Source organism: Trachemys scripta, chromosome 2, assembly GCF_013100865.1.
Source record: "Trachemys scripta elegans isolate TJP31775 chromosome 2, CAS_Tse_1.0, whole genome shotgun sequence".
In the NCBI taxonomy this organism is placed as follows: Eukaryota; Metazoa; Chordata; order Testudines; family Emydidae; genus Trachemys; species Trachemys scripta.
In genome coordinates this window covers 239,905,942-239,925,110 of record NC_048299.1, presented here as the reverse complement: position 1 = coordinate 239,925,110, position 19,169 = coordinate 239,905,942, and positions in this window count along the sequence as shown.

Below are 19,169 nucleotides of genomic sequence, written 5' to 3'. Positions count from 1 at the left end.
AATGCCTTGTTTATATTGCTCTATATAGTATATCAGTGTTTCTCAATCTGGGGAGGGGGGGTGTCACAATTTATTTTATAATTATATGTTAAAAGTGAGAAAGTAAGCAATTTGTCAGTAATAGTATGCAGTGACTCTTTTTTATTCTTATGTCTGATTTTGTAAGCAGTTTTTAAGTGAGGTGAAACTTGGGGTCTGCAAGACAAATCAGCCTGCTGAAATGGGTACAGTGGACTGGAAAGGTTGAGAACTACTGGTCTAAATCACCCAATTATATTATGAACTTTTCACAAACTGGGCTGACTTTCAAGCTCTCTCAGACTAATTTTGGGTGGATTGGTCCATTGTAATTGTTTTCCACAACTCTAACTCTAACTCCCAGCCTCTTGTTCTAACCATTAAAACAGGCACCCCAGATATCAAAGGGAGGGGAACAGCCTTAGAACCGAAATATAATAGAACAGGCTTAGGAAAATAGCCACTTAATCTCTTTTTAGGCTTTATCCGTACGTAGCTCTGAAAAGAACATTCCTTTTTGAGCTGCCGCAAGAGAGCGGTGAGCTTATATCAATAGTTAAAATATTGTATTGGACTGTGAACAGGTTTTTAATTGTGACCATGAAGTTTACTTTTTCCTTTCTGTGTGCAGAATATTGCAGAGAATTTTATTCCCTAATGCTTCTGTCGTGCCCTGACTTGTTCCACATGATTTCTTTCTTCGGGTGTTATTTTTAGCTGGCAGCTTTGTAATGCAGGCTTGCAAATAAGTGGTGTTCAAGTTCAGCCCAAAAAAAGAAAGGCTTTGAAAAAATAAACAAGTTGTCTAAATATTCATTTGAGGAAAGAAAACATTCTCCTGCGAGGCAACGTCAGAAATTTTGATTTCAGTGATTTATATATTTTTTTTAAATTAAGGAAACAAATTGCATTCTTTCAGTGGAAATCTGCCATTTTGTTAAAGCAGCAACAGTTAGTCATTAATTCGTGACTCGTTCAGAGCTGCAAATCAGATTTACCTAGGTATGATGCTACATACCTGAATTCTCTGAGGTAACAGGCCCATGGATTGTTTATCTTGGAGAGAGTTCTTGTCATAACTTTTACTATGTACATATATTTTTACAAAAATCTTGCCTGTTTCTGCTATTCTTAAGGAAAGCTAACAAGGAAAAACTGACTCTGGTGTCTGGTCCTGGGAAAGTTATTAAAGGATTTAAGTTCCCCCAGTCTAGAGATGCAGACATTCTTTCACTTTGCAATAGGGATCTGGATGACATGTTCTGCTTCAGGGAGAGAAATCATTGATTCCCCTGCCCAATGTTTCAAGTATCATTGATATCAACTAGGAAGGCAGCTGGTCACTAGACCATCCAGTGGGAAAAAGGGGAAAGTTTCACATAAAAATACAAAGAGTGGAAGGGATAGGTCAGGTTTTCCTAAGACATGTCTGAGATCTCCAGCCTTCTCAGGGAGGCAGCCTCAGGCTGGAAGGCCCAGACAAATGTTTAGATTCATAATCCTAGTTTCCATAAAACCTGCCAAAAGAGGAGGTAAAATACCAGTGAGTAAAACTTTAGCCTAAAAACAGGGAGTAGATTATTGTACAATCATCTTCTGTAATGTTATTCTTATTACACTTACAACCCAATTTTCAGGAGGAAAATTGTAGCAATGTAACATTTCTGGAAAAAATGGACAGGGAGAATGTTTATTACTTTCAGGTCTGTGTAGCATTTTGTCAGAATATTTTGCAACTGTTCTTCATTCAGTTCATCTGCTTTGCACTGTTTTTCACATGCTCCCTCATTTGTGCAAGTGCCTAGACTAAGCTACAAGTGAGACATGATTGGTGAGTCAGGAGAACTTCTCCAGAGTTCGGCATTTTCTGTTTATTTGCCACTTACATTATTTTTCTTGGATGTCATGTGCATCCACTTTAGGAAATCACTTGGAAAACCCTTAACTGCAAATTTCTCCTGTGACTAGTGGAATGTAAAGACGTTTAGAGAAATTTCCCTATTCCTGCCACACACATCAAAATGTGCTAGTTTACCTAGTGATCAAGCTTTCTTTTCTCCATGGAGTGAGCTTTTGAGAAGACTGGTAAGTATAGCCTAGTCTACACCAGGGAAATTTTGCAAAAATTCCCCTTGTTGCTCTCATTTGATCAGCTCCTTGAGTAGTAGCAATGTTGAGATCCCTAGTGTAGTTGTGCTCAGACAGTCTAATGAACTCAATGCTTAAAATGCTGTGGCAACTGGTGTCTGCTTTCTGTCACAGAAGCTGAACTTGTGTGAGCAATGCTGGGAGATTTTACAAAACTTTCCTAACAGTTGATAGTAGTAGCTCTCATGGAAATCATTGGGAGTCTTTCCATTGACTTTAGCAATAGTTGGACAGGGCCCCAGGCCTATAGATTTTGTCCCAAGTCTTTGCTTTTCAACTCTTTAGAAAGCAAAAGAGTTAGTCAAGATGAATGTAGATGCATGCCTCCTACACCTTTAAGGTATGTCTACTCTGCAGGCGGAGGTGTGATTAAAGCACATGTACCAATAGCAGTGAAGCTGCAGGTGGCAGCATGAATATCTATCCAGGGTCCCTGGCAGGCTCATACAGTCTGTGCTGAAGCTCATGCTGCCATAACTCCACTGCTAGTGGTACCCAAACTAGCTAGATGATGCTAGCTTGGTTATACTCACACAAGCTACAATCACCCCTCTGACTGCAGTGTAGACATACCCTAAGGCAATCTAATGTGTCTGTTTTTTTGCCAAACTATTCTGCTGAGTAAACTTCCACTAACAAATTCAAATGAAGTTCGGACATCACAGCTGAAAGCACATGCAGAAATATCTGAACAACGTTCAGATGAATGGAATTGTGAATTTTTTTTAAAGTTGACATTTTATTACTCCCTGAAGATGTTCATCATGCCAAAGAAAGTGCCACTTAGATCAGAGTTTCAATTATGTGAAAGTTTATATTAGAAAGCTCCAGTCAGTTAGATCATGCTCAGACAAGAGATTAGGTTTAAATACGTTTAATTTTTTTCTTTTTAAATTTAGCCTTTTCTATTTTAGGATTTTCTGCAGGCTTCTGCATCTTGAATTAGGCAGAGTTTCTTACAACTATTCTGCTTTATAAGTACATTTCAACCAACCAGCAAGCCTCTCTGCATCCCAAAGCTCAAGATATTTGAGCTTTGTATTCTGTTTTGTTAGCACAAGCTTTCCCTTCTGTCTACTAAATACTGGTCATTTATAAATACAATGTGCCACACTCCATCAGAATTTTTTCAAATATACCTTGATTTTTTTCTTGGGGTTTATATTTTCCCTTTTGCAATCAATCTTTTCAAGATAAAATTAAAACTAAATATTGCCTTTAATACGTAGCATAACATTTAGGAAAAATGGAGCTAGGAAGACTAATTTTAATGAAGGTTGTTCATTTGATCCATATGCTTTGGTTCTTTATTAAAGTGACAGCTTAATTGGCAGTTGTGGCCTAGATCTAATTAAGTCTAATAAGGAAGATAAGTCTATTTAGATTTCTACATAGACACCAATGAGTTACTTATGTATGTTACCATGATGTATGCTAGCTATTTTCAAGCAGAGGTGCTGAGTGTGTGTGCGTGAATGCCTTTACTGTACATCTGGTACTGATGTAGGAAAACAATATATGGAAACAGGACAAATGTGGAGGAAAAAAATAAAAGCCTTCAGCAATATTTATAAATGAAATCCTATTTGAATAAGTATCTGCTTCTGCTTTTGGAATGATTTGCCAATTTCACTCATTCTAAATAGAAAATATGTAAAATGGGCAAGGCAGATTCTCTGAAAATTCTTTAATGAACCCTTTTTTCTTTTTTCTTTTTCTTTTTTCTTTTTTTTTTTTGCCAGAGCAAAGGAGAGTCTCTCAGGGTTTCTACTAGGAGACCTTGAAGTAGAAAATTTTCTATTTATAGTGCTCAACCCATAAAGGCATTTCATGTTATTTACACTGATTTTTTGCTTGCTTACTTGGAAAAAACACAGAACCTACTTACTTATTCTAAGTGGTCCGAAGAGTGTGTTGGGGCCTTTTTGCTGAACCTCTTTTCTCATGCCTTTCAGGTTGTCCTCCCTTTGTTTAGTTATACATTCAAATAGTGTGAAAAGAGGGCAGAGTCAGCAGAAAAGGAGATGGGCTTTATTCCAAAAAGCAAATCTGATGCATTAAAGGCAAAAGAAACTGAGAACATGACAATGGAAAGCATTATAATTTAAAGCTGTCCCAGGACAAGTGTAACTTTTGCTAATCTTTACTAGCAAGACTGACAGTTCTTTTGGTTTATGTTTTTATAGGACTTTGACTTGGGGGACTCCACTGGCCCAGAAGGGGTTGAACTCTCTCTGTGACTGGGCTGGAGGGCTAAGCTTCATCCATAACTGAAGTGTGCTGAAGATTCCATGGGGGAATCTGAGTCAGGGCTGCTACAGTGCTGTGCCACGTCACGAGGCAGCATGCAAGAACAGCACCTCTGCCAGACCATGTAATTAATGTCTGTTTGTTTATAATATTGTTCCAGGCATCTAGAGTCTTTCCTATATGGGGCCTCTTGTGAATAAATACTTACTAGCCATAGTACCAATTCCACTAGTCTCATCTTATGTAAAATAAAATGACGTTTGAAATGGGTGTATATGCATAAATACAAATACCTGTGTTTAGAAGGTTTGTTGTAATATATTAGTACCATGTCAAGGAGTCAGAACTTCTTCCTTCTAGATATTAGTGGCCATCTTACCCTTGTTGTAACTTCATTGATTGCAGAACAGTCTGATCTGGCCTGAAGTTGGTTTCTGAGGTTTTACTTGTAAGATGTCTGAAGAGTAAATTATAATGGCAAAGCAAAATTGGGGATGGGGGTGGTGGGGGTGCTGGGGGAAGTGATTGCAACTACATCAGATTTATGCATTTACATGTTTTGTTCACTCAGACTCTGCAAATCTTTGCAGAGGGTTGGGAAATGCAACTAAGTTCCTCAGTAGGAAACTATTCTTTCCCATTGGCAAACAGAATACATCAAGTATAGGTTCTTGCTTCCCTGATCCAGTCAGAGTACAAATTATTGCTCCTTTGTAGTTGTCCTGAACGTATATATCTGTACAATAGGGCAGTCCAAAGAGCTTAACTTGCCTAATAAATGTGTGTTGAGTGAGGCAAAGTCCTGTAAACATATCCTGTAATGTCATCTCCTCCAATACAAGCCAAATGGCAAGAAGAGAGACAGCCCACAGGGCTCCCTGATCCAGTATAGTTTCCTACCTATCTGTTTCTTCTTTAGTTACTAATCTCTCCCCTGTCACAAACATACACCCCTTCCTATCCTGTGGGAATATTAAAACCCACAGTATTCCAGTGGAAAAGGAAGATAAAACAATATACCCCGTCAACCTCCTCCTCCCCTCATATTATTTAAGATGCCTCTTTTAGTCTTGTCTTGGCCCTCAGAACATGGACCATCAGGCCTTGGATTTTCAAAGTTCTTTTTTTCAGGTTGAGAGGATATTAGAGTCCTCTTCTAGGAAGAAATCCCAGACAGAAGGCGTACTCTGGTGGGCAGAGGGAAAGCAGGGAGAGGGAAATCACAGGTAAGTAGCTTTTTTCCCTATAGAAATTTTAGATCTTGTTTTTCCCAATAAATGGATTTTTTCCTTATATTATAGGTAAGGCTGATATTACCCTCTCTTATTAAGGTTGTACAACACTCCCCATTATAAAATCCTGTTTTCAGTTGCTTGTAACTTTGACAAACTTTAACTATTTGGGCTGAAATTGCCCATGCCGGGTCTCTGCCTTGGGTTGAAGCTTTTTGGAAAATTTCAGCCAAAAATGTTTGACCAGTTCCAAGACTAGGGAAAAATACATTATTTTGCCCATGTTAAAAAAATCTGGAAGCCTTTTCTTTGAGATTCTCTAGTGCTTCCTTTTGCCATCCCTGTGAAAGTCTTCCCAAATTTGTCCAGGTAGGATGCCTTGACTTATTTTTAGCATCTAAAACAGGGGTAGGCAACCTATGGCATGTGTGCCGAATGCGGCACGCTAGCTGATTTTCAGTGGCAATCACACTGCCTGGGTCCTGGCCACTGGTCTGGGGGGGGCTCTGCATTTTAATTTAATTTTAAATGAAGCTTCTTAAATATTTTAAAAAACTTATTTACTTTACATACAACAATAGTTTAGTTATATATTATAGACTTATAGAAAGAAACCTTCTAAAAACATTAAAATGTATTACTGGCACGCGAAACCTCAAATCAGAGTGAATAAATGAAGACTCGGCACACCCCTTCTGAAAGGTTGCCGACCCCTGATCTAAAATCTCCAAAAAATTCCATCTGCACTGAGCATGCTCTAGCCTGGGGCTGAGCAGGGATTTACCCACAAATTGAACTCTGGGCTGCTGCAAGATCTGGATCCATTAACTGAGATCTCTCTTGTGCTCTCAACGCCCCCCTTCCTTCTGTCGGGCCAAAGCAATGTGGTGGAGGAAGCTGTCTGAGTCTAATGCATAGGGGTCAAGATCTAGACCTGGGAGTGCTGTGGGGAGTAGATTGGATAAAGAGCCATGTGGGGAGGACTGAGACTGGGAGTTGGGGTGGGAAGACTGGGGCTGCCTGGACAAGGGGATTGGGAGCTAAGGGGGCAGAAACTGAGAGCCAGTGGGAAGACTGGAACTGGCTGAGCAATGAGACTTGGACTGGGAACTACTGAGGGCAGAAGGAAGGAGATGAGAAAGGGAAGGGAAGCAGATATGATGAGTTGGAGTGCAGGGAGAGAAATGGGGTTGGTTAAGCCAAGGGACTGGGACAAGAAGCCAGGGGGTGAAGGGAACTGTCAATGGTTGAGCAAGAACACTGGGAATGGGAGGTGGAGACAGGGAGTCTGGAAGGGTGAGACAAGGGCTTGTTGAACAAGGAGACTGGGAATGGGTTGAGACTTCTGAAGAGTGGAGGCTGAAACTGGCTAGGTGAAGAGTCAGAGTGTGGTGAAGAGACAGGATAGGAGGATGGAGCAGAAGGAATCAAGCTTGAAGGGAGAACAGGTAGAAGGGTCTGTGACTACACGCCCCTCCAGTCCAGAGCCTGTAATGAAACCAAGCTTCCCAAGACTCATCATTCCCCTGCTATGAACAAAAACCTGTGAAACCCACTAGCAAAGTGTCCCATGCTACTCTAGTTAGTCAATATAGACAATGACAACCTACTAGTGATAGCAGCTTCTCCATGAACTCAGGTGGCGGAGGTGTCTCTAAAGGTTCTAAGTTGCTGACCACCGATGTTGGTCTCAATATGTTTCCACATGGTACAATTTGTTATTTTAGTTTAATTTTTTTAAAAACCTAGGAAAACTACACTAAAGGAACATTATTAAGGTTGCAAGTTAGGAATTTTACAACCTTAATTTGGCTCCCTTGTGTGTATTCATTATGATACAGTCTGTTTCCTCACAACCCCTGCCTTGTTCAGTGTAAAAGATGGACTGTGCTCACTTCATGAGCAGCTATTCAATATTTTATCTTATTCTCATTGTTCAAGGTGTGACCACCTGCTTTTCTTACTGCACACTTGCCAAACCCTGGTTTGAAGACGGAAATATTAATTTGCTTATGGACTTTTCTATGGTGAGTGCTTCACAAACATTAATTTATCTTCACAATACCCCTGTGAGCGGAAGGGGTGAAATGGAGAAATAGTATGAAGTGAAGAGGATGAAATTCAATAAGGACAAATGCAATGTATTCCACTTAGGAAGGGACAATCACCTGCACACATACAAAATGGGAAATGACTGCCTAGGAAGGAGTACTGCAGAGAAGGATCTGGGGGTCATAGTGGATCACAAGCTAAATATAAGTCAACATTGTTACACTGTTGCAAAAAAAGCAAACATCGTTCTCGGCTGTATTAGCAGGAATGTTGTAAGCAAGATACTAGAAGTAATTCTTTTGCTGTAATATTGCCTCAACTGGAATATTGTGTCCAGTTCTGGGTGCCACATTTCGGGAAAGATGTGGACAAATTGGGGAAAGTCCAGAGAAGAGCAACAAAAATGATTAAAGGTCTAGAAAATATGACTTATGAGGAAAGATTGAAAAAAATGGGTTTGTTTAGTCTGGAGAAGACTCAGGAGGGATATGATAACAGTTTTCAAGTACATAAAATGTTGTTACAAGGAGGAGGGAGAAACATTGTTCTCATTAACTTCTGAGGTTAGGACAAAAAACAATGGGCTGAAATTGCAACAAGGGAGGTTTAGGTTGGATATTAGGAAAATCTTCTTAAATGTTAGGGTGGTTAAGCACTGGAATAAATTGCCCAGGGAGGTTGTGGAACCTCTGTAATTGGAGATTTTTAAGAGCAGGTTAGACAAACACCTGTCAGGGATATTCTAGATAAAACTTAGACCTGCCAGAAATGCAGGCAATTGGGCTAGATGTCCTCTCAAGGTCCCTTCCAGCCCTACGATTCTATGATTATTATCTCCATTTTACAATTGGAGAGCTGAGGCACAGAGAGATCACAGTCAAAAGTATCCATGAATTTTGGGTGTCCAATCTGAAACACTTCAGGCATAATTTTTCAGAGTATTTTGCATTATATAGCACTTGCTATGTTCAAAGTACAGCTCCCATTGACTTCAGTTACAGCTGTATCATAATGCATGCACATAAAACTGACAAATTAAGGTTGCACTGGCAACCTTAATTCTGGCACTTCCTAATTTTGAAGTACTTGACTTTGCCATATTCATTATGTTATTTAAAATAGCTTTTTGGTGTTCATATAAATATATCAATGAGAGAAATTTAATCTGCAGCTTCACCTGTTCAACTCTATTGAGGTCTATAGGAATCATTTAATGTTGTTTTCTTGAGGATTATTTATTCAATAACTGACTGGTAGCTTGAGTGGTGCATATGCATTATATGGTCCTATGTACAGGGTTGAATGATACCTTACAGTTGTATAACTCGATTTAATAGCACTGAGTATTATCTGTGGACACATAAACTATCTGTACAATTCAGTTTAAATACTGAGCCTAAGCAATTATATTATCACAACAACAACAAATGTTATCACTTTTTGGAAGTACTAACACTGTCTGGAGCCAGGCACAGAATAAGAGACTATGAAAATGTCTCATTGTACATCAGTCCTGATGACCTGCAACATTCTTGCTCTTCCAGGCAGTGTCTCCTTCTCCTGCACCATCTTTTTGTAATTTATGGTGGCTTTGTAAATGGGAACAATAACTCACGACAGAGATAAGTTTCAGACCATCAAGCAAGTTTTTCTTTTTGGCCTAACTCAGTATTGAATAAAATCTGCATATACGCTGAATGGGGAAGAGAACAAAAGTCTTTGGCTCCAAAACATTGTCTTCTATTGACAACAGAATTTTCCCTTGCTTGGTTATTAGAGGGAATTTACAGGCTTGCTGCATTAAAACTTGTCATGGGTGATCTAATCTGTGTTCAAGATTGGAATGTTTTTAAGACCATGATCTATTTTAGTTCTGTGTGTACAACTCTCATTGGCATCAGTGGGAACTCTGTGTAGACTATAATCCTTTGAGCAAATTTAGTGATGTACACACCACCGCAGAGAAGACTTGAGTCAGAACTTTCTTGGTACAGAGGCAAAGAGATGTCCCCTTCGTTGAGCAAGAAGGGACAGCTCTAATGAGCTTTTCTCAGTATGCAATCACTCTTGCATACATCATAGATGTGCTTTTATAGATTTTTCAATGTGCAAAGCTATAGTAAATAAAACAATGGGGTCCAATCCATTATTTGGATCTGGGAAGTCTTACATCTCAAACAACCAATAATCAGACCAGCTGCACAGAATACTTGGAAAGTATAATCAAAAGAATGAAGATGTCTTAGCAGTTTGAGTAGTGTCTGATTCTACTAGTGAAGATGAAGCAGACTGACAGTGCATTGTGGATAAAGTATGTCTCTATAGCAGTGCCTTTCATGGAGAAGCACTTAATACTTGTTGATGATGAGCAAAGGGATTGAACAGCCTGGTTTTTGTACATCAGTCATGCACTCCTAACTGCATGAACTGTACTCAGAAAGGTAATAGATGGCTGAGATTGTATTGAGCGACGTTGCTCTGCTGCTGTTATTAGCCAAAGCCCAGTAATTTTAGACATATAGCAGTTAATTTGTTCTTTTTTATAATAAATAAGCGGCTTGATGGATCAATAGAACAGGTGAGTCATTTGTTAGCAATTTTCATATGCTGGAAATAGATGCTCAACATCAGACTTCTATTTTTTTAGAGTACTATAAAGCCAGTAGTAAGAACGATTACTGGCTAGCTTTAGTTGAGGGATAAGTAGCTTTGAGTCAGTGCTGATCCCGTGGAGTTTGTTTTCCTAATTTTCCTTTTAAGTCTTTGCACTTGGACTTATCAATGAATAAGACAGAGTCCCTATATAGCAAGGCTGTCTTGGATACATTACATTGATTCTCAACTTCACAGTTTGCTCCTTAGAACATCCAGATAGTGTGTGTGTGTGTGTGGGGGGGGTACATCGACTATAAATGCTTATATTAATTCAGTATAAAACATAAGTATACAAGACTTCTAACAGTTTTAAAGCTCAGCAATCTCCAATATGTTGATTTTGCTATTCTATACATTTAATTTTCTTTTTAAAATGTATCATATTTCTCCAAGCAGTCATTTGCTTTTCAAATTATGGTTGCCTAGCTAAGACGTGTGTACCAGGTGCCATGTAAAAGCATGTTAAAAGTAGATAAAAGCAATTTATCCTGCCCTCTAATTAGAGATGTCTCGTCTTTACCACTGACAATAGCAGTATGCAGCTGTGGCAGAGGAGAGATAATAGTGCTGGAGCAGCGGAGAAATTAAAGATAGGTTATCATATGTTAGCTGATGCAGAGTGTCATCTCTCCATTGCATAGCTAAGATGGTACTCAGAAAGAACAGGAACTTAGCGCTTGGCCTGACTTGAGCAGATTTATTTTAGTTATTAAATCCTAGGTAGGATTTTATTATAAAGAGGCAAAGGGGCCAGAGTAATGAGGTCCCCTTAAAGACATACAGAAAGGGAAAGTGACTCGCTACGATTATTGGATCAGCAAACAGAGAACATACCATATCACAAGGCAAGTTGGCCTCTTGAGAATGTTGCAGCTCAGCCTCACTAATGCCGGGTTTGGCATTTCTCCCTAGATGAAGGGAATAGCCAAGAGGTCACATGATGGGAGCAAATGGCTCAGGACCAGGCCTGCTGGGATATATAAAGGGCTGCCTGAGTTCAGTGAGAGACTCAAAGGAGTTGGAGGATCATGTTAATAGCTCTATGCAGAAGGTCTTCTTAGCTCCCAGACACAGGGCTTGCAAAGTGTGGAGAGCCAGTACCAGCTAGGAAGGATGTAGTGCAGGGAGCAAGCTGATGGAGGAAAGCATCCGCAGGGACAGAATTGTGCACCGTGGACTGTGAGCCAGCCAGGAAGGCTGGGGGAAGAGAAACCAGATCTTTGACCAACTACCACCTTGATCATTTTATTTGCATATTGTCCTCTTCTCCCATACTCTTTGCCTTCTATATTGTATCCAGGGTAGGGACCATGGGTGAAATCCTGCCCCACTGACTTCAGTGGACGTTCTGCCATTTTACCCCAATCTAACATGCGGGAAAATTCCTTCCTGATCCCAAATATGGCAGTAAGTTGGGCCCTGAGCATTTTGGCAAACTCAACTGCCCGATACCTGGGCAAGAATTCTCTGTAGTAACCTCCCCTGATTGTTTCAAATCTAGATGGTCTTCTTGTGTTCTGATATTTGCATTGGTGATACTTACATTGGAAGATACAACTGAACATATGTATGTACTTCTGCCCTTATAGCTCTACATCTGAAACCACAGTTCATCTGTTATGTCCTTATCTTGTAGTATTTCAGACACCATGGTGCATTGGAAAATGATGATTCCTTCCCTCCCTTCCCCCCCATTCTGACCACCTATAGATTTTGATTTAGTGATTAATAAGGCTAAACTATCTTTTAGCCAAACCTGTCACTTCCTTTGAGCTGTGGGACCAAACACAGAAGTAATATAGGTCTGATATAAAACTTCATTTGCTGCATGAGAAAGTTCTTTTCACTCAGTCTAGTTATGCTACTTACAATAGCTGACGTTCTTCCTGTGTGCAGATGATGTCCAGTCAGTAAATGGGACTGGAAGTGGAGGTTGATTCTAGGAAACATCCTTTATGATGTGATCAACATAATAAAAAATTGAGACCCCCCTAGATTTGAATTTATTTTTAGTGCCCATCCTCAAACCACATGCATTTAAACCCTGAAATCAACATGTTCATCTGCTTCTGTATCATTTAGTGTAATGTAGATAGTGGGTTTGAAAATGTCTGAAAATTGTATTTATACAGTATATGAAGTATTGTAGAATTTCACCCTGCAGTTTTAGATTTATATCCTATGGTTCTAGGCTTTTTAAATCCATTGCTGACTTTATAAAAATAACTTTACATGATGCAGAGTGGGATTACAATGTGTTCTACAGGACCACAGCAAGGCTTTAAATTAATGGACTCATGCTGCTGTTCATCGTAGCCAAGGAATTGTTCAATTACTCCGGGACCACGGCATCTTCATTGTTTAAATAGCAGAGCGAGGTCACTGATACTGCTATACTTGTTAAATTATATTGCTTAATGGAGGTGGTTTTTTTTAGTTTGATGTTATTTCCCTTTGTTTGCTGAGTAAATCTGTACTTGTAAAAAGGTTAGGATTTTGATAGCACTGGTACTGCAAGTCCCAAGTTCATATACATCACAGGCTTGGTATATTTCCAGAACCTTCTGAGGTGTCACACTTCTTATAGTAATACTGTCCCTTTAAATTAGCTCAGGTGATAGAGATCAAATTACAGTACATTCTCTCTCCCTGACTGTTTTTTTTTCCAACAGAGGATTGGCAGCAAGAGAAAGTAATATAATTACAGTAACACTGCTGCACAATACGGATCAAATGAAGTGGGTGACAGCAGCATAAGACAGAAAGAGATGGAAATGTGCTCACATCTGCAAACACATCTGCACACACCTCCCCCTGTCCCCCACAAAGGAAAATGATGGTTTGCTGGAGAATGTTGAACCTGGAAGTGGAAAAAGAGAAATTTTGAGGTGGAAAATGGCTATGGTAACAGAGAGGGGGGCTTGATGGACATGAGACTAAAGCTAGGTAAAAAGCACTAATGGATCAGGCCCGTAACATGCTGAGCACTCCCTGCCTAGTGCTGAGAGCTCTCAGTTCCTACTGAGAATGGAATGGAAGTTGAGGGTGCTCAGTATTCTGGAGGACAATGACTAAAGAAAGGGAGGAGATGAAGGACCCCCCAGCTAAGGTGAAGGGTATGTGGTACTTGCCAGAAAAAAAGCAGTGGTTAGGAGGAGTCTGGGACCAGGCAGGGAAATAGATCTGTCTTAGAGAGGGGGCTTCATATCAGAGGGAGACAAGGTGAGTGAGTTGATGGCATGGAAGGGAAGGGGGTGGGAAGTGAAAAGAATTTGATTGAATTACTGACTTAGTGGCTGGGATATAGAAAAGCAAGGGGCCTATATTTGGGTATGGGTGAAGGAGGCTTGATGCAGACCCCAGGGAAGTAAAGGGGGTTTTATACCATGTAAGGTGATGTACTCCCAAGCCATCTCACCCCCTTGTGTCAGGGATTGATGCTGCAAGGGGTCCTCATCTCCTGCGCCTCATATGGGTCATCTGCCTCTTGCCTGGTTTTGCATGACTCAGCCCTCTAACCACGTCACTCTGTGGATGAGGGGAAAGCAGTGGACGTGTTATTCTTTGACTTTAGCAAAGCTTTTGATATGGTCTCCCACAGTATTCTGGCCAGCAAGTTAAAGAAGTAGGGGGTGGATGAATGGACTATAAGGTGGATAGAAAGCTGGCTTGATCGTCGGGCTCAACGGGTAGTGATCAATGGCTCCATGTCTAGTTGGCAGCCGTTATCAAGCGGAATGCCCTAAGAGTTGGTTCTGGGGCCGTTTTTGTTCAATATTGTCATTAATGATCTGGAGGATCTGCACTCTCAGCAGTTTGCAGATGACACTAACCTGGGAGGAGTGGTAAATATGCTGGAGGGTAGGGATAGGATACAGAGGGACCTAGACGAATTAGAGGATTGTGCCAAAAGAAACCTGATGAGGTTCAAACAAGGACAAATGCAGAGTCCTGCACTTAGGACGGAAGAATCCCATGCATTGCTACAGACTAGAGATCGAATGGCTAAGCAGCAGTTCTGCAGAAAAGAACCTAGGGATTACAGTGGATGAGAAGCTGGATATGAGTCGACAGTGTGCCCTTGTTGCCAAGAAGGCTAACGGCATTTTGGGCTGTATAAGTAGGGGCATTGCCAGCAGATTGAGGGATATGATCATTCCCCTCTATTCGACATTGGTGAGGCCTCATTTGGAGTACTGTGTCCAATTTTGGGACCCACACTACAAAAAGGATGTGGAAAAATTGGAAACAGTCCAGTGGAGGGCAACAAAAATGATTAGGGGGCTGGAACACATGATTTATGAGGAGAGGCTGAGGGAACTGGGATTGTTTAGTCTGCAGAAGAGAAGAATGAGGGGGGATTTGATAGCCGTTTTCAACTACCTGAAAGGGGGTTCCAAAGAGGATGGATCTAGACTGTTCTCAGTGGTATTAGATGACAGAACAAGGAGTAATGGTCTCAAGTTTCAGTGCGGGAGGTCTAGGTTGGATATTAGGAAAAACTTTTTCACTAGGAGGGTGGTGAAGCACTGGAATGGGTTACCTAGGGAGGTGGTGGAATCTCCTTCCTTAGAGGTTTTTAAGGTCAGGCTTGACAAAGCCCTGGCTGGGATGATTTATTTGGGAATTGGTCCTGTTTTGAGCAGGGGGTTGGACTAGATGACCTCCTGAGGTCCCTTCCAACCCTGATATTCTCTGATTCTATGACTCCAGCTGGAGCTGGAACACCTACACTGCAATTTTATAGCCCTGAGCCTGAGCCTCGTGAGCCCAAGTCAGTTGACCTGGGCTAACCACAGATGTTGTAATATAGCGCAGACATTTTTGTTTGTCGGCCTCTGGCTACTCTCCTCTCTGCTGAACTAATAAATCTTCCACCCCTCTCTGTCTCCACTAAAGTGCTTTTACTGATCCTACTCAGGGCCTCCCTCACAGGAGCCTGACCCTGCTCTCTGTGGGTTCTTGTACCTGCCAAAGAGTCCTGCTGTCTCTGCAGTCCCTCCCTCTAGATTGAATTCCGAGCTCTGTGTAGTCTTTTCGTAGCCCTTTTACAACTGAGATTATTAATTATCCTTAAGTTGCCATAACACCAGCAGCTGGGGGCTGTCTGGTAGGTCACAGGCAAGAGTGAGTTTGCCTAGCCTTAAAGGACTATTCAGCCTGTGACATACTATCTTTACTGTCTTCTGAGCGTAGGGTCAGTTGAGAGCTGTTCTAACTTGCTCCTGGCCGCCAATAGCCCCAATCCTAGCAGCTGAGGATTTCTGTGGCACGCTAACCCTCTGTCCACTCACCCTGTTCTGATAAAGGGCTGTGAGAGGGTAGTTCCCACACTGGGAGAATTCTTTCACCTGAGTAGGTAAGGTGGCTTTGTGGCTCCGTCTTGTCAGATGAGGGGCACAAACAGGTCAGAAAGTGACTGACGATCTAGTTAGAGAGGGACATCTTCCGATGTCTTTCAGAAGGTCCCTAATTTTATAACCACTTACCTACAAGTTAAACTTCCTTTTTAGGACACAAAAATAGAGAATCTGGGATGTGAGGGAAGGAGAAATAAGGACAATGATGTTTATACTATGTCAGTGCATTCATAGAGAGGGGAGATAAACTTGTAGTTATGACTTCCAATTGGAGATACCAGTTCCATTCCTGGCTCTTACCTAGATTTCCTTTGTGACTTCATGTTAATAACTGAAGCCTGACTTTTCAATAACAAGCATGTGCAAAATGTAGACACTAATGCACACCTAATGGTATACCATTAATTCAGTTGTGCACACAAACCAAGGAATGGTGCATTAGATGGACATTGCAACCGGTCATTTTCATGTTCAAATAGACAACTTGTATGCACAATCACAGTAACTGCATACAAATTAAGTGCAGAAATGCTCTGATTTTCATGCATATGAGCCTAACTTTGAAAATCATGCCTCTTATATCTTTGTTCCTCAATTTTTTTATCTGGGAAAATGGGATAAAAACATTCATCTACCTCAGTGGTGGTGGTTAAATTCATTCATGTTCATAAAATGTTTTTAGATCTTTGGACATAAGTATAAATTATGCTGAGTGTAGAGACATATGTAGTTAGTAAAAATGCAATATTTTGTGCTAAGTATGTTTTATGGTGCTTTCTAAAGGACTGGGTAAATGGATTGTCCCATAAAGGGTTTGCCAAGGCAGTAAAAAGATCAAAGACATTTTTCACATTGCATCTCAAAAGCATCTAAACCCCTGAAATTTAAGGAGTTGTAATGTGACCTCCTGGCCTTGGGAAAACTTGTTACACTAACTAATTGTCTTGCTTTACACTTTGAAAAGGTGACAATTCTACAGAAGTTGAGCTAGGATGAGGAAAAGGAGTGTGGGTGTGTGTGTGAGAGAGAGAGAGAAGACAGTAAACAGATTCTGTGAGAAACCAAAGGCAAGGAACCATAGAATAGACTATAAATAGCCTATAATTTAGGCCTCACAACAGAGAGAGGAAGAGGGCTTTCCAGTATAAAAAGGGGAAGGGAGATGGTGTAGGTGACAATGCAAAATGATGTACAAAATGAAAATAGGACAAGAGAGACAGACAGGTAGGTCTCTGGAAGCAGAGGAGATGGACATCTTGGAGTTTAGAGAAAACAAGCCATGTATATGGCATACAAAGCTTATATGATGGAGAGACATTATATAGAGCTTTAAACAGCACTTATTGGGGAGGGCCTGCATATCTTGCTCATGTGTTATACAGCCATGCCAATAAAACTCTCATCTCACATCACACCATCACTTAGTCTCTGACCCTGAGACTGTTATATGGAATATTTTTGCATGCAGCAAAATTTAAAACCATCTCTGTAGCTACAAAAAATTCTGAAGATTATGTTTAGGTTGATAGGCCTTGGGGGCTAACTGGTTTTTGACTAGCATATAATAACAAAGGGGAGGCCCTTTGCACCAGGATCACTGCCTCAGCAACTAAAAGACCTATTTCCCTACCAGGAAGCAGAAGGAAGGTGAAAGCAGAGGTTAAGGGGTAGGGAAGTCCATTTACACCAGGCTTTCTGCCTCATCACCCAGCAGGAGCAGGGACATAGAAGGGAGAAGAGAACTGTATATGGATCGCATGTTGCAAAGGACACCATTTCTATTAGACCATCAGCAAGTGAACATCTCAAGCTTTGGTCCTGATTCTATAAGATGCTGAGTGTCTACTGCAAGGGGCTGAGCACCCTCAATTCCTATTAGCTTCAGTGGGAGATGAAGGCACTCAGCACTTCTCAACAGACGTTGAGCAGTCAGTAAAATAAGTCTTTGATTGTAGATTTTTTGAGAGCAAGCATAGTGTTTTCTTCTTTCTCTTTAAACATCCTCTTCATGCTCAACAAATAATATACAATAACAGCACTATTAATATCTCATGACACTTCTTAAATTCTTTGGGAAAAAATTAAATGTCTCATGCAATCTACTTTACTCATTTCACTGAAAGCTTTGCATTGCTTTTTGAGCTGTGGATCCAATCCAGGACATAAACCACCTATAGAATATATGAGATCCCCTAAGTCATAAATAGGATTGTTAATTAAAAAAAATAAAATAAATATTTCTTTGGAGGAGGACCACACAGGCTTAAACCAAGTGAAAACAGCTGTGTACAGTCTCTGGTACTTGCTTTGACAGCTCACTTATGTTTGGTCAGCATGTGCTGTAATATTATAAGCAGCCTATTTATAGATCACTTATTTAAATGTGTTGATCTGTCTGAAAATGTCAGTAGCTGTTATACCTATTTCTTATTTATTGGTTCATTTGACCATCACACAATATTTGTTCAAAACCTCAAAATTATTGAACATTAAATAGGAAAGAACATGCGTTTTTGTTTTTCCTCTGTGTTCTTATTTGTATGCCATTGTCCAGAATATTCTTGCAGTTTACAGATCTTTCATATCATTGTTGGAGTCCAAACTCTGGAAATGACCTAAGAGACCTGAATGTATTTAAGTTCCACTTAAGTGTTGCCTAGGCTTTGTGATCTCTCTTTGCATCAGGGTGAATTTTACTCAACGTTCTTTTCCAAGGCGGTGTTCCACTATGCTTTGTCTGTAATTCTGATGCCATCAGATAAACTGAGACCCCAAAACGCAGCTCTGGTGCTGAATATTCCCACAGCTTTGGATGCATTTTTCGTTTGAACCCATCTTTCATCAGAATACCTAATGTGCTTCATTAATAATATGCATTACGAAATGCAATTTTCAAGTGTCTTATATCTTGGACATGAATCATATTGCTGTGGCTGTCCAAGGAAAAGGCTGCTAGGGACTGTGGATAGTTTGAATCTGTAGATTACCTCTTTCATGTGTCACTCCAATCCCAGAATCTTGTTGCTTTTAAACAGGCTGAGCAGGGTAGAGGTGTAGACTTGCATCTGGTCATCTTTTAGGTGCTTGAATCCAGTAAGTGGAAAATTAATGGGTGTAGACATGGATATTTCACTGTCCTAACTTAAACAAAGATGGAGACAGAAATTTTAAGGATAAGAGTTATGCAAACTGATATGATCACTTCATTGTTTAATATTTTATAGATTAGAAGGTGCATGCTCAGAGAAATGTCATATGAAGATAAGGGAATGTGTATAGATATGTTGAGAATTAGCTAGAGTGTTTCTTCTTTAATTGATAGACTAGCGTAACATGAAGATGAAATAATGAAGGTATCCTAGCAACCATATTTTCATAACAGCCACGGCCTGTAATATTGCAATGAATGTCAGCCACATTTTATTAATTCAAGAGGGTGAGTGCAGATAAGTTT